This window comes from Canis lupus, chromosome 7 (genome assembly GCF_003254725.2).
Source record: "Canis lupus dingo isolate Sandy chromosome 7, ASM325472v2, whole genome shotgun sequence".
Taxonomy (NCBI): domain Eukaryota; kingdom Metazoa; phylum Chordata; class Mammalia; order Carnivora; family Canidae; genus Canis; species Canis lupus.
The window spans coordinates 13,918,901-13,935,078 of record NC_064249.1 but is presented as its reverse complement, the minus strand read 5'-3'; the positions used below and the strand labels follow the sequence as shown (position 1 = coordinate 13,935,078).

At 35.7% G+C, this 16,178-nt stretch overlaps 1 protein-coding gene and 1 pseudogene across 2 annotated transcripts in view; both read right to left on the bottom strand.

Moving 5' to 3' along the window:
* Window positions 1-16,178, bottom strand: part of XPR1 (xenotropic and polytropic retrovirus receptor 1) — a 218,199-nt gene that overhangs the window by 122,682 nt on the left and 79,339 nt on the right. The window lies entirely within an intron of this gene.
* LOC112648633 (cullin-4A-like) lies at window positions 4,175-14,826 on the bottom strand (annotated as a pseudogene).

The window sequence follows — 16,178 nt, the reverse complement described above, 5'->3', positions numbered from 1 at the left end:
TTCTGCCAACCAAGGTTAGTATTCAAGTCTGCAAGGAAATTTTAATTATTAATATAATAAACATTGAACTTTCACTTGGAGCTTCAATCTTATTTTCTCTCATACTCATACTATGTCCTTCCTCTTTTTCCATTACTAAGTGTCATAGATGATGCTATCATTATATTGCTTTCTATATTTATAAGGGTCCAAGCTCATATCTCCAGACTTATGGGCGACATGTTTATTCCCCTTAGACATTAACTCTTCCTTTCTCCTTCCTCCATGATGGAAACAAATTTCAACAGTCTATATGAAAGATGAGCTCAACATCCCTTATACATTTAAAATTATACACATGCTTGTGAGACTTATTTCAATGATTATTGCCATCTGCTCTATTTTACAGGAAAGAGGGTCTGCACTGCAAACTAAACTATTGGTTCATTTCAATTATTCTACCTTTGAGAGTGACCTACATTTAATTTCCCAGGAAATGTATACAGTAGTGATGCATTGTGACAACTATAATATTATGGAAGAACACACAAAATTTTAAAATACTATCAGCAGGGCAGCCCCGGTAGCACAGCGGTTTAGCGCCGCTTGCAGCCCGGGGTGTGATCCTGGAGACCCGGGATCGAGTCCCGCATTGGGCTCCCTGCATGGAGCCTGCTTCTCCTTCTGCCTGTGTCTCTGCCTCTCTCTCTCTCTGTCTCTCATGAATAAATAAATAAAATATTTAAAAAAAAATAATAAATAAATAAAATAAAATAAAATACTATCAGCAGATTTGGCTGTTTTAAAAGTAAATCATACCTGGCTCACAAAGTAAATATGCTAATATAAAATATGTCTTAAATTTTTAAACAGTAGCATATAAAAGACATAACTTTAAAAAAGTTTCAAAGACATAGCTTTAGTTTTAAAGACATAACTTTAAAAAAGTTTCAAAGACATAGCTTTAGTTTTAGACATAGCATAGTTTTTAGTTTAGCTTTAGTTTTAGTTTTTTAGTTTTAGAAACTTACAGTTTCTAATACATTCATTCCAAGTATTATTTATTATGTATTGATATGAAAGGCATGTTTTGAAGGACTGGCCATATTAGAAAAGCAATACCAAAGAGTTCCTCTACTAATAGTAAGAAAATTTGGTCATTATGATCTCAAATTAAGGAAGTTATTAAGGATTAGACAAAAAAATACATAATTGAATAAGAAACGCCCTGTAGCTTGTGTATTAACAATTATAAAAATATGGGCATATGAGTCAGAAATGAAAAAAATTTTTTATTCACAAACAACATAATGTGTATGTACCATATCCTCAGAAACCTATAAACACACTACAAGAGCTAGTAAGTGAATTTAACTAGGAAATTCAATTGTTTCTACATTCTAAGCAACAAATGATTAGAAAATAAAATTTATAAATATTATCATCTATGATAACATAAAAAATATGAAATACTTAGGAATAAACTGAGCAAAATATGTGGAAGGTATGTACATAAAAGTGTGGAGAAAAAAAGTGTAGAGAACTAAAAATACTTGGAAAACTAAAAATGTTGCAAAGACAAAGTAAGCAAGACTTAAATAAGTGGAGAAATACATCATGTTCGTGGATTACAATGTTCGACATTGTTAACATGGTAATTCTCATCATAGGTGACAGATTCAATGCAATCCCAATCAAAATCCCAGCAGGCTTTTTTACAAAACTTGAGAAGATTTAAAAAAATTATCTGGAAATGCAATAAACCTAGAATAGCCAAACAATTTTGAAAATGAAAAAAGCTGGAAGATTTAGACTGTCCAATTTCAAGACTTACTATAAAGCTATAGTAATGAAGACAAGTATTATACTGGTGGAAGGATAAACCCTATGGAATACAACAGAGTGCTCAGAAACAGACCCACGTATGTACGGTCACTTGGTTTTCTACAAAGATGCCAACATAATTCAATCCTTCCTATATATATTTGCAAACATACGTGAGGAGGAAACACTATTACTCTATATTATTCTTCTGGAAGTAATAGGATTAAAACGTGTAAAGGCTTACTTTTCCCTGATTAGTAATTATTAATCCACACAGAAAGGTATCTCAGTGTTTCATCTTCTCTATGTTTAGCAATTAGTTCGTCCTCCTATGGGAGCTGGAAAGCAATCAGCTATGCACTACAGAAATGCAGCTGCTTTTATTTAAAATAGATGAAGGTGGGAAGTGAGAAGACTGACTATATGACCCCTACAATATACTCTTAATGTGCAAGAAAAGAAAACCTGTCAAACAGGAGCTTTAAAAAAAATTTTTTTTTATTCCATTCTAAAAATGGGAAGAAAAGTCATCATAATGACAGAAAACATAAGGTTGTCAAAGAATCTATAATACATCTTTGGAGTAAAAGAAAATCAGTCTGTGGCTATAAGCACTATTAAAAAAAATTTTTTTAAATAAAATCATTTCCTTATTAAACCGGAAGGGGGACAGAAGGGTGAAAAAGAACAAAAAGTTTCAAAATAAAAGCAAAAATTTTAATTACTCTTGGGAAAACATTTCCAAGAAAATGTTGACATGTGCTATGATTCACCGTTTCTTTTCAATAGTCAATAAATATTATATTCTTTATGCTTCTAATGTCGCTCTTTGAAATACAATTGAATATTGGTATTTTTAACCAAAAGCTCCCAGCAATAGAATTCAAAAGAAAACCATACTCCCTCAAATCTTCATTTGTCCTTTTAACTAAGAAATGTTTTTAATACTGGTGAAAGTGACAATACTAAAGAATATAATAACCTTGAAGTTAAAGCCAGTGTTATTTTTATTTTCATCAACCCTGATTACACAAAGTATGGCCGATATTTTTATTCTGTTTGAAAAAGCCAAAGGGGAGAAAAGGAGAGGAGAAAGCAGTATTTACTGAATGCCTGTCCTGTGCCAGACACAGTGGTGTGCTGATAAATGTTTAACAATCAGCCCTCGAGGGTGTGTGTGTGTGTGTGTATGAAGTGTATGTTTATTATAAATTTTGAAGGCTGTAGGATATCATTTAAAATTTTTAAGAAAATATACAATACTCCTTATTGTAAACTTCTTAGAGCCAACTAATTCTCACAGAATGTTCTACTGATTTTGCCAAACTCCTGAAGCCAACCTAGAGTTGCAAGAGATAAATGTAATTCTAATCTTAATGTTATTTAATATTTTCACTTACATTAAAGAATAAAAGCAAAGTGAAATAACAATGATATATGTCATAGCCTAGTTTGTTCATCAACTGATATAAGCAACCTCTTTGCTGAATTAGATAATACATGTACATCTTGGAGATATTGAGGGTTCTGTTTCAGACCACTGCAATAAAATGAATATTGCAAAAAAGCAAGTCAAATAAATGTTTTGGTCCCAGAGCATATAAAAGTTATGTTTATAGTATACTGTAGTCTGTTAAGTGTAACAGCATAACACCTTAAAAAACTAATGTATGAAGGTTAATTAACATATTTTATATGCTAAAAAAAAATTAAACATCAGCTGAGCTTTCAGCAAGTGGTATCTTTTTGCTGTTAGAAGATCTTAACCTCCGTGTTGATGGCTGCTGACTGATGAGGGTGGTAGGTGGTGAAGGCTGGGTGGCTCAGGCAATTCTATTTTTTAAGGTCAATTAAATTAACTTTATTCAGAGTAAGTTTACATTAAATTACAATATTAACAATCCCGAGAGTTAGCATAAAATTTAAGAAGTAGAAATCCATTTGGTCAATTTATAGACCACATATTATAGAACTCACAAATAAAAATTTACAAACATAAAAATAATGACAATACTTAAATTATGAGGATTTTCTCATGGAAACCCCCAAAATGACCTATTTTAAGTACACGTTTCTAAAAGGGAGAAACTTTTTAGTAATTCAGCACAAAATCAAATTAAATAAACTTGGAATATCCCAGAAAATGCTGCTTTAAACATTTATACCATGAATAAAATTCCTTTGGTAGCTTTTAATCAAAATGAAGCACACTACTATGAAAAATATAAAGTACTTTTACATGTTACTTAGAAAAGTATCTTTGTTACAGTGATGGTACTAATATTATTGTCCTCTGCTCAACCTCACCTGTATATACACAAAACATGAAACCAGGTGGCAACAGAATCCTTTTAATCTTTTAACAAAAATAACCTCTGCTTCACAATATCAAGACTTTAACTCTCCTATAAAACTCTTTACAGTGGTTATAGCACAAAGAACAATGGTATGTCTATAAAAACAACCAAACTTTATTAGAGCAATGGTACAAATACTGCAACGAAAAGAAATTAAACAGCAGATACCCCAATGCGAAAAACAGGGGCTACTAGGATCAATCTTAGAAGAGTAAACACAAGCACACTATCCCCAAAACTCCTAACCAGAAAATCCAGACAACTCAGCAGAAGTAGAACAAAGATGCTCATGGGTTCACCACAGCAAGCACACCAAACCTGGTGTCGTCTTGGCACACATGAGAGGTCTCACTGAGAAATCTTGCTCTAAAAAGTCAGTCATCACAGTTTAAAATGTATGGAACATAAAGGAAACAAACAGATGCCAATATTTACGTTTCATAATTGATTAGCCAGCTCCTGACACTGTTTGTTCCTAAGGCTTGCCAACAAAGGGATCTTGTTTCTAAATCAAATGTCCATCAACTAAGAGAGCCTGCCTTCAGGAATACACCAGTCATCTCTGCAGCCCATGAAGGCAGCAGGGAGGGTCATCTTAACTATGGACTCGTTGAGCACACACAGACACCAAACCAAACGTTCAGCTTTCTGCCACAAGAGCAACACCTTACAAAGGAACCTCTTTTAACCAATATTTTCTTGTCCAATCTCAAAGTCATTCTGCACAGAGCAACAAAATTCAAACAACAAGAAGGATAAGAGGAAGAACTGGGGGGAAAGACACATATGCCATTTGCAAACCCTTAAGCTTTGTGGAGGGTGATCCAAGAATCCTCGCTTTTTCTTTCTAATCCAAGTCTGTGCTGGCTCAATCTCAGAAGTCTTGGAAACAGCAAAGAAATGCTTAAGTGATCTGAAGATACATTCTAGTGTTTCATTGAGAGAAAGCAGCTAGCCAATAATCAGGCCATGTAGTAGTGGTGATAGTCTTTGTCTCTCTCCATATACTGTCTATAAGAAATTCAATTCTCTTTTTCAAATATCCAAGTTATACTGGAAATTTCACTGGCTATACAATTCAGAAACTAGAAGATTATGACAGTTTTTCTCATCTTCATTATTCTGACAATAACAGGGTCAATCTGGTATTGTCTTTCCTGAAACATTCTATCAGTGGTGCTGACCTGTTCTTCGCCGGTTTCCTTCATCTGGATCTGGCTGTTATTTGAAACAACTTGTGTTTGAATTCCCTGAACATGAACATGTCCCCATCTTCCACCTCCTTCCCTTTAGGACTTCTAACCAGAACTCGTGCTTTGCCACAGGCTAGAGACTGTAATGTTCTTTGCAGTTCACTGTCCTTTATTCCTATGCCTATTTTTATTTCTTCAAAGCTGAACCTACCCCCTTCTTTGAGAAGCACCAGCATCTGGAAGTGGGACATCTGGAAATCCTTTCCTTCCTTAAACTCAGCTTTTAAAACAGCATTCTCCAATGTAGTTTGCCATTGAAGTTTTCTACCATTGTGCTTTTTCTGAGATAAAATGTCTCAAATAATTCCTGAAGCTTAACATTTTTAGAGTTAAAGGCATTTCCATAGGTGTGTATGTTGGCTAGTATCCCATCATAAGTCTACTCACTGTTAGATCTATAGAGCCTGGGTCACTATGATTTTTCATATACTGCTTGAAATGAACGATGATGTCCTTGGAGAGCTCCATGTTCTTGAACATGCCTTCCAGCTTGCTGGTGAAAGCAGCACCACACTCATGCTCTAGTTTTATTTTTTTTTATTTGATTTTTATTTTTTTTAAAAAGATTTTATTTATCTATTCATGAGAGACACAGAAAGGCAGAGGCATAGGCACAGGGAGAAGCAGGCTCGCTGTGAAGAGCCCAATGCAGGACTTGATCCCAGGACCCTGGGATCACGACCTGAGCCAAAGGCAGATGGTCAACCACTGAGCCACCCAGGCACCCCACTCATGCTTTATTTTAAAGACTTTTATTCATTTACTTGACAGAGAGAGAGAGAGAGAGAGAACAAGCAGGGGAGCAGGAGAGGGAGAAGCAGAATCTCCACTGATCAGGGAGCCAGAGGTGGAGCTGGATCCCAAGACCCTAGGATCAGAACCTGAACCAAAGGCAGATGCTTAATCAACTGAGCCACCCAGGTACCCCTTTCTCCTGCTTTAGTTGTGACAACATAGCTTTTTCAGCATCTACTAAGGTGCTTTTTCCAACAAGGAGTCTTTTTGCAAAATCCTTTTTATAAAAGGCTTCAAAGAAATCTTTACCCCGAATGAACCTGAATATTATCATGACCATGTGAGAATCCTCTTCAGCTTTTCATCTGTTGCTTCTTTATTACTTTTCTTGATTTTGAATTAACATGCTTTGCTATCAATTCTGTGGGTTTATTTGGCCTCTTCTTGATAACTGCTTCAAAGGATTCCTTCACCAAGTTGACAAACTTTTTGTTCCTCTGAAAGCACATTTCTATCACATGATGCACCAGATCTTTAAAATCTACCAAGTCCTGTACCATAGCTTTGTCTTTTTCTTTTTTTTTTTTTTTTTTAAAGATTTTATTTATTTATTCATGATAGTCACAGAGAGAGAGAGGGGGGCAGAGACACAGGCAGAGAGAGAAGCAGGCTCCATGCATCGGAAGCCCGACGTGGGATTCGATCCCGGGTCTCCAGGATCACGCCCTGGGCCAAAGGCAGGCGCCAAACCGCTGCGCCACCCAGGGATCCCTGTCTTTTTCAAAACAGATAACAGTTGCTGTCCCAAAAGTCTTGATGTACTTGCTCCAGTGCTGTAGCAGAATCTGCTGCCTGTGCTTCATATGGCTGAACAGCTGGTATATCTGAGTGAGGTCAGGCACTCTGTTCTCATCAAGAAGGTGGTCAAGCCCTTTCTACAGAATTGCTGTTCAGTGTTCTCCTAATAGCTGTTTCTCCACATAAGCAATCAGTGGTTTGTGTGTGCTGTGGTCTAAATACATGATTACTCAGTCTCCCTTCTTCTCTAAATGCTTACTTACATGGTTAAGATATTCTGGAACCTCTCTTTCTTACATTAATCTCTGGCCTTCTGCAGCATATAAACAATTAGTTTCTTCCAAAAATTTCACTTCAAATAAATTCTGTATACCTCAAGGTCAGGGAGCATACTCAGCAGACTCTTTAATAAGCTTCAATCCACTGCTTTGCCACTTCTTTCTTGTTCAGTCAATAGAATTCCATCAATTCTTTTACTCTGAACCATTTTATCTCTAATGATTTGGTTTCTAAAAAGTTCCAATCCCATATCCTAGATAAAAAGAAGCATGGAATTCTGAATTCAAGAATAGAAAAAATATATATTCAGGAAAATATTTCTGATCTTTTGTCTGCAATGCTCTTGCCAGCATTTGTTAATCTTCTTTAAAAATAAAACACTAACTGGTGAGTCTTCTCTAAACTGAAGGATCTGTGCTTAGACATGATCTTCACAGACCTGGCACAGCTGTTTCTAGAGTGTTGAGGAAACTCAACAGATTTTCAACATTTTAATAGAGTTCTTCCAGGTTGTATTTGATGGAGATACTACTTGTATGGCTTTCACTGCCAGGTGTCTTGAGTGTAGTTATCAGGCAAGTTAGGCTCATCTCAGAAATTCTTCATCACTAATTTCTTGGAGGCACTGCCACCCCCGCTTTGGAGGTGATGGCCGCTTCTTGAGGGACACGGACGTGGTAAGGCCAATAGTGAGCACAAATGCCAAGAGATGGCCTTCCTGGGAGTTTGTCATTGTTGCAGCCAGGAAAAGTGGGGGACTGCCCTGATCCACCTTGACTGGCCACCCAATCACCAATGCCCAATAGCTCAGGCAATTCTTAACATAAGACAATGAAGTTTGCCACACTGATTGACTTCCTTTCACAAATGATTTCTCTGTAGCATGTGATGCTATTTGACAGTATTTTGCCTGTAGAAGAATGTCTTCCAAATTGGAGTCAATCCTCCCAAACTCTGCCACAGTTTTATCAACTATGTTTATGTAATATTCTGAATCTTTTGTTGTCATTTCAACAGTCTTCAAAGCATCTTCACCAGTAGATTCCATCTCAAGAAACTACCATCTCTACTCATCCATTCAAAGCAACTCCTCATCCATTAAAGTTTTATCACGGAACTGTAGCAATTAAAATATAATAATGAAAAGGTTTGAAATATCACAAGAATTATCGAAATGTGACACAAAAACATGAAATGAGCAAACACTGTTGGACAAAGTAGCACCAATAAACTTGCTCAATGGAGGGCTGCCACAAATTTTCAATATGTAAAAAATGCAGTATCTGTGAAGCTCAATAAAGTGCAATAGAACGAGTTTAGACTACTTCCTCCATTTTTGTGTTACTAGCAATAACAGGCAATAAACACGACAAACCTTTTTTTTGTTTGTTTAAGATTTTATTTATTTATTCATGAGAGACAGTGAAAGAGAGAGAGGCAGAGACACAGGCACAGGGAGAAGCAGGTTCCTCACAAGGAGCCTGATGTGGGACTCGATTCCCAAACCGGGATCAGGCTCTGAGCCAAAGGCAGATGCGTCCCATGACAAACTTTATTTTAAAAAAAAGGTATATTCATTTGAGAGAGAGAGAACATGCACACACTCGCACATGTTCATGCATGGAAGGAGAAGAAGAGAGAATCCCAAACAGACCCCACGCTGAGCAGGGAACCCCTGCTTCATTCCATGACCCCGAGATCACAACCTGGGCTGAAACCAAGAGTCAGAGGCTTAACTCACTGTGCCATACAGGCACCCCCCAGACACAACAAACTTCTAAATATAATCTGCTTTATTGCTAGTTTCTCCATCACTTTCTTAAATGCAGACATCCAACAAAATAATAAATCAAGCTCCAGTCTACGGTATTTACCAATTTCTATGGTATGAATACTATCATGATAGATTTCAAGCTACCAATATGAACACACTGAACAGAGTAGGGAAGAGATACGCAATAGCACATCATTATATGGTATTTCCCCACACAGATGTAAGAGACATGAATAATGTATAAACTATGTACAATGTAGCAAAATAACTATAAAGTGATGAGTTTTTAGCATTTATTGTCTTTGCTTTTATTTTTAAGAATTTATTTATTTTAGAGAGAGCACATGAGCAGGGGGAGGCACAAGATGGGGGGATCTCAAGCAGACTCCACCTTAAGGATGGAGCCCCACGTAGAGCTCAATCTCACAACCCTAAGATCATGACCTGAACTGAAACCAAGAACCACTTTTAACATAATTTAATTATAAAGTTTGTGTAACTTAATTTTTAATGATGGCTATGTTTAACAATCACCTCATAAGATATCTAAAACTTTAACAATCAGCTTTTATGCAGGGGTACAAGCCGGCTCCAGTGTACTATTGGCTGGAGATTACATAAATGTTTCACGAACAAAGGAACTAAAACTTAGCAGTGATTCGTTTAGGATCACATGGTTGGTAAATGGTAACACTGATTCAAGCTGGAGTATGACAGCCTCTAATTCTGTGTTGTATCATATCTGGTTATCAAAGATATAATTTATACCAAACTTTAATATTAAAAGTCATTAAGGATGTTTTTCTATGTAAATATTTAAGTGTATACTTGTTTTTATTGTCTTTTTTATTTCAAAGAACACTTTAACCACTCTAAATAAGGAATAGTTTGCTACATGGACTTAAGAGTTTTGATTGGAAAGATAGGGGCCTACTCAAAGAAATATTAATAGAGGTATGCTTCTTGGGAAGTGGTAAGCTATCACAACTAAGGGACTGGCCAGTCTTCTTATGTGTTATTATTTTTAAAATCTCTATTTTTCTGCATACGTGTGTTTACTCCCTCTATGTATTTATATTATCTCATTGTTTCTGCCTCATAGATTTCAATTAAAGTCAGAATAATATCTCTGCAAGGACTAATATTTAACTAGTGACAGAGCCTTCCCTATTAGCTTATTTAAAAAAAACACTTCACTATCCAAATTTCAGATCTATTGAACAATAAGTACTAAAGAAACAACAAATAATCCCTTATAATTAAGAACACTAAAAATCTAACAAGACTGGGATCCCTGGGTGGCGCAGCGGTTTGGCGCCTGCCTTTGGCCCAGGGCGCGATCCTGGAGACCTGGGATCAAATCCCACGTCGGGCTCCCGGTGCATGGAGCCTGCTTCTCCCTCTGCCTGTGTCTCTGCCTCTCTCTCTCTCTCTCCCTGTGTGACTATCATAAATAAATAAAATTAAAAAAAAATCTAACAAGACAAATTACAAATTAAATAATAGACTGATTTGTGAACTACTATGGGCTAAAAAGTACAAATAAACAATACATTACCAAATGAATGAATAAGAGCTCTGAACAATAATACAGTTTTACCCCATACTTTTAACATCTTCTGAAAGCCAGTGCCTATCCTGATAATCAGTGAAGATAAAAACTGAGATATAAGTTGTTTACAGGCAGCTACAATAACCCACTGAGGGAAAACTGTTAATGATTACTAGTATTCTTTAAAAAAAAAAAAAAAAAAGTATACCAATTTCTAAGTTTTCGATTCAGGCAATGAAATTAGATTCCTTGATCTACTATCTACTAAACAGGGTGTGAGTGAAGACATAGCTGTTGCAAATATTAAAACACAATACACTGATTACTCATAATTAAAAACAAAAGACTACTTGTCATAAAAATAATATAATTAGTAGATTTCAATTTGAAAAGTGAACTGTAAAAATCATGAAGCTGATTTCAATCATGCTACATAAAATAAATGTAACTTAATCCCATTAGATAGATAGGCATTTTATACACAGAGCAACACATTTTTAAGTAATTCTTATACTCATGTCCCCTACCATGCACCCTCCAAAAACCCCCCTTTCAGAAGTTTATTCACTGCTGTTGGAAGATTACCGCTGAGCCACCCAGGCGTCCCCCTAAGAAAATGTTTTAAAGATAACTAGGTTCTAGCAAGATCGGTTTTTTTTGTTTAGAGAGGAAGAAGGTTTTTTTTTTTTTTAATGTCCTATTAAAAAAACAAACAAGCGATCAAGGTTTTGGTATTGAGTAAGATGTAGTAATAAGCACATGCCATCTGTCTCTCCCACTTAATTCTTCTATAAAACCTACATAGAATGCATGCGGCAAGCAGTTATTCAAGGGCTCTGAAAAGTAAATAAGAGTAAATAGTTTGGGGGAAAAGACCAGAATTTAAAGTAACAGCAAAGCAGCCACAGGATTAGCAATTTTTTTTTTCCTTTTTGATATCCAGTGGCCTGGACTCAGTGTAGTTCCAAAACACAAAAGTAGGCATCAGTGCAGACAAATTGAGCACAAAACCTCTTGTAAATCTGACCTGAGGAAAAGAAAGGAATCTCTTAACACTCAGTGGAGGAAATTTCTACTTTTCTTTTATCCATTTTTTTTTCACCCTACCACCCAAGAAACTCCTTGGTAGTGGTGGTAGTAACAATGATGGTAATAGGGACTACAGAACATAAAACACTGAAGGAGGGCAGCCCCGGTGGTGCAGCGGTTTAGCGCCGCCTGTAGCCTGGGGTGTGATCCTGGAGACCCTGGATTGAGACCCTGGATCAAGTCCCACGTCAGGCTTCCTGTATGGAGTCTGCTTCTCCCTCTGCCTGTGTCTCTGCCCCCCTCTCTCTGTCTCTATAAATAAATAAAATCTTTAAATAAAAAATAAAACATTAAAAAAAAAAAAAACACTGAAGGAGGGAAGGACCCCTGTTTCTCTCTCTGAACTTCCACTGCTTGGCCTCAGACACTGGCAAGTCCCAGGAATTGCTCAGCAAAGTGGGATAAAAAAGCCTTAGTTACCTGGCTAGAGGAACAAAAAGAGGAACTCCAGAGAACTAGAGTACTAAGGACAATGTACAGAGAAAAGACCTTGGGAAAGCAAGCCCATAAAGTTATTTATGATCTCCTGGGATTATCTGTAAGCGGCATATGTGAAAATCTGAGTCTAAACATCACACCATAGGCATTGAGAAGTATACAGATACCAGGCTGACATTGGTTGACAACACACGAGGTATTGACATGACATACCTGAGGTAGCACAACAAAGGCTTTGAAAAAGGCACTCATGTAAAAATATCACAAACCATAGAAGGTGAAGTTCAGACTTGTGTCAACCTGAACAAATCAATCATCCGTATAGAAGAACATTCTACAACATATAAGCAAGACCTTAGATCTCATAACATAATATTCTAAATATCCACGGCATAATCCAAAACTACCTGGCACACAAATACCCAGGAAAACGTCAACATGCATGGGAAAGACAACAAACACCAACTCCAAGATGACATTGATGTTGGAATTATATTACAAAAACTATTATAAAAATGTTTCATCAAATAAGAGCAAATATTCTTGAGGAAGCGAAGGACAGAAAGCTCCAGCTAACAAACAGAAGATAAAAGAAGAAGAATCAAATGCAAAATTTAGAATAGAAAAACAGCAATAGAAATAAAAATTCAATGAAAGGATCCAACAAAAGAATAGAGATGACAGAGGAAAGAGTCAATACACTTAAAGATAGATCAACACGAATTATCCAATCTGAACCACAGAGAAAAATAAAATAGGAGGAAGGGTGAAAGAGCTTCCTACTCTTAAGCTCCATGGAGGGGAGAGAGGCTAATATTACTTATAATATTTAATCAACCATACCTTCATAATGGAACCTCCACAAAAATCTCAAGTGAAAGGGTTCCAATAGCTTCAAGTTGGTGAATGCATACATAAGCCAGGAGAGTAGTGCACTCCAACACCATGGTAACAGAAGCTCTTGTGCTTGGGATGCTTCTAGACCTTGCTCTTTGTACCTTTCTATCTGGCTGTTCACTATTCATATGTATCCTTTATAATATCTTTTGAAATTAACTGGTAATAAATACTGTATTTTCCTAAGTTTTGTGACCTGTTGCAGCAAACTACTGAACCTGAGAAGGGGATTGTGGGAATCCTAATTTGTAGCTAAGTCAGACAGAAGTATGGGTAACCTGGGGACATACTATTTGCTATTGCCATCTTCACTTGAAGGCAGTCTTATAGGATGAAGACCTTAACCTGTGTGTTTTTTTTTTTTTTTTTTGCTAACTCTAGGTAGAGTCATAAGTGCATTAAATTGTAGAAAACCAATTGGTATCCACCGAGAATTAGAGAATTGCTTGGTGTGGAAAACCCAAATATGTAGTGTCAGAAGTGTTTTGAGCAGAGAAAATCACTTTAACTTCAAATGAGATCGATCTGAATACATGTTCAGACAGATCATAATCAAAGTGTAAAAAACTACAACTAAAAAAAACTCTTGAAAGTAGCCAGAGAAAAACAACTCATTAGTTACTACAGAACAATGATTTGAGTAACTGTGGATTTCTTACTAGAAATCAAGGAGGCTAGCCATAGAGGTTGATTCATATTTTTAAGAACGCTAAAAAAAGAACTACCAACCCAGAATACATATCCAATGAATACATCCTTATGGAATGAAGGTGAAACAAAGGTAATATCAATGGAAGAAAATCCAAGAGCATTTGTTGCCAGCAGACTACTCTTAAAAAAAAAAATGCTAAAGGAAGTTTTTCAGGCAGAAGAGGAATAATACCAATAGAAACCAAGAACCTCAGCAATGAAAAGAAAGCAACAGAAGTGATAAATATTTAGGTATAGGTAATGAACTATTCTTCCATGAGTTCTTTTTTTTTTTTAAAGATGTTATTTAGTTATTCATAGAGACACACAGAGAGAGAGGCAGAGACACAGGCAGAGGGAGAAGCAGGCTCCATGCAGGGAGCCTGACGTGGGACTCGATCCTAGGTCTCCAGGATCACACCCCGGGCTGCAGGTGGCAATAAACTGCTGTGCCACTAGGGCTGCCCCCATGAGTTCTTTAAAATGTTTGACAGGTCTGGGTGGCTCAGCTGGTTAAGTGTCTGCCTTCAGTTCAGGTCATGACCCAAGAGTCCTAGGATAGAGCCCCACTTGCTGCTCAGCAAGGAGTCTTTTTTTTTTCTCTCTCTCTCTTTCTGCCCCTCTCCACTGCTCATTCTCTCTCTCTAATAAAGTCTTTTTTAAAAAATAAAATGTTTGACAGTTGAAAAAAATTAGAACCTTTTCTAGTAAGGTTTTCAATATATACTGATATAATATATAAGACAACTACAGCATAAAGGGGAAAAGGAAAAGAGACCTATTTGGTGTTAAGGTTTCTACATTTCAAATAAAATTGTAAAATATTAACTTTAAGTAAATTGTGAAAGGTAAGGTAAACATGTATTGTAATCCTTAGTGCAACCATTTTTAAAAACCAAAACTACAGAAATACATATGTAAAAATATAATAAATTAAAACAATTCTAAATATATTCAAGTAACTTGCCTCCTCAAAAACAAGAGAAAAATAGATTTAAAAATGGAGAAAAATTTAAAAATCAAATAATAAAGGGATATATAATTCCAAACAATTACATTAAATGTAAATGACCTATCACACAAATTAAAAGACAGATTGTTATAATGAGTTTTAAAAAATTATCCAACTATATTCTGTCTACAAGAAACTCACCTATACATAACGATATAAATAGTTTTCAAGTAAAAGGACAGAAAAACACATACCATGCAAACACTAATCAAAAGAAAAATTAAGGGGCTATATTAGTATCAAAGTAGACTTCAGACCCAAGAAAATTATCACGTATGAAATTCACCATATAATGAAAAGAAGCCAATTCATCAAGAATTTACAAATTCCTAAATGTGTATGTACCTAACAATAAGTTTCAAAATACATGAAGCAAAAATTTACAGAACTGAAAGGAGAGATAAACAAATCCACAATTATAGTTGGAGGTTTCAACATATCTCCTTCAATAATCAGTAAAATGAACAGACAGAAAATTAACAAGAACACAGAGGAACTGAACAATAGCATCAACCAACTGGATCTGGCATTTAAAGAACACTCCACCCAACAACATCAGAATATGTTTATTCTTTTCAAAATGTACATGGAACATTCACCAAGATAGACCCTATCCTGTGTCATAAAATAAGCTTTAGCAAATTTAAAAGAATTAAAATTATATAAAGTATGTTCCTCTAAACCATAAAAGAATTAGTAATTAATAATAAAAAGATAGGAGCAAAATCTCTAAACACACTGAAATCAAGATCACTTCTAGATAACCCATGAATATAAAAGGAATCAAGGGAAATAAAATATTTTGAATTGAATGAATATGAAAAGACAACCTGTCAAAATTCGAGAAATAGAGCAAAGGAGTGCCTAGAGGGAAACTTCTGGAATAAAAAAAAAATTTTTTTTAAGATTTTATTTATTTATTCATGAGAGACACAGGGAGAGGGGCAGAGACATAGGCAGAGGGAGAAGCAGGCTCCCTGTGGGGAGCCTGATGTGGGACTTGATCTCAGGACCCCAGGATCACGCCCTGAGCCAAAGGCAGACGCTCAACCACTGAGCCACCCAGGTGTCCCAATAAAATGTTTATATGAGAAAAGAAGAAAGGTCTCAATCAATCTAAACGTCCACATTAAGAAATTTTTAAAAAATGAACAAAATAAACCCAATGCACTCAAAATAAAATAAAAGGAAAATAATAGAAATTGCTGAATTTGAAAACAAAAAACTCCATAATCAGTGAAATCAAAGGCTAGTTCTCTACAAACAAAAAAAAAACTGATTCGAAAAATGTCAAGCAAAACTAACAGAAAAAAGAAGACACAAATTACCAGCATTTAATATAAAATGGGATATAACTACAGACCCTAGACATTAAAAAGATAATAGAAAAATAGTACAAACAATTCTAAGCACATAAATTCAACAACTTAGATGAAATGGACCAATTCCTTGAATACCACAAAATACCGAAATTCACACCAAATGAAACAGATAACCTAAG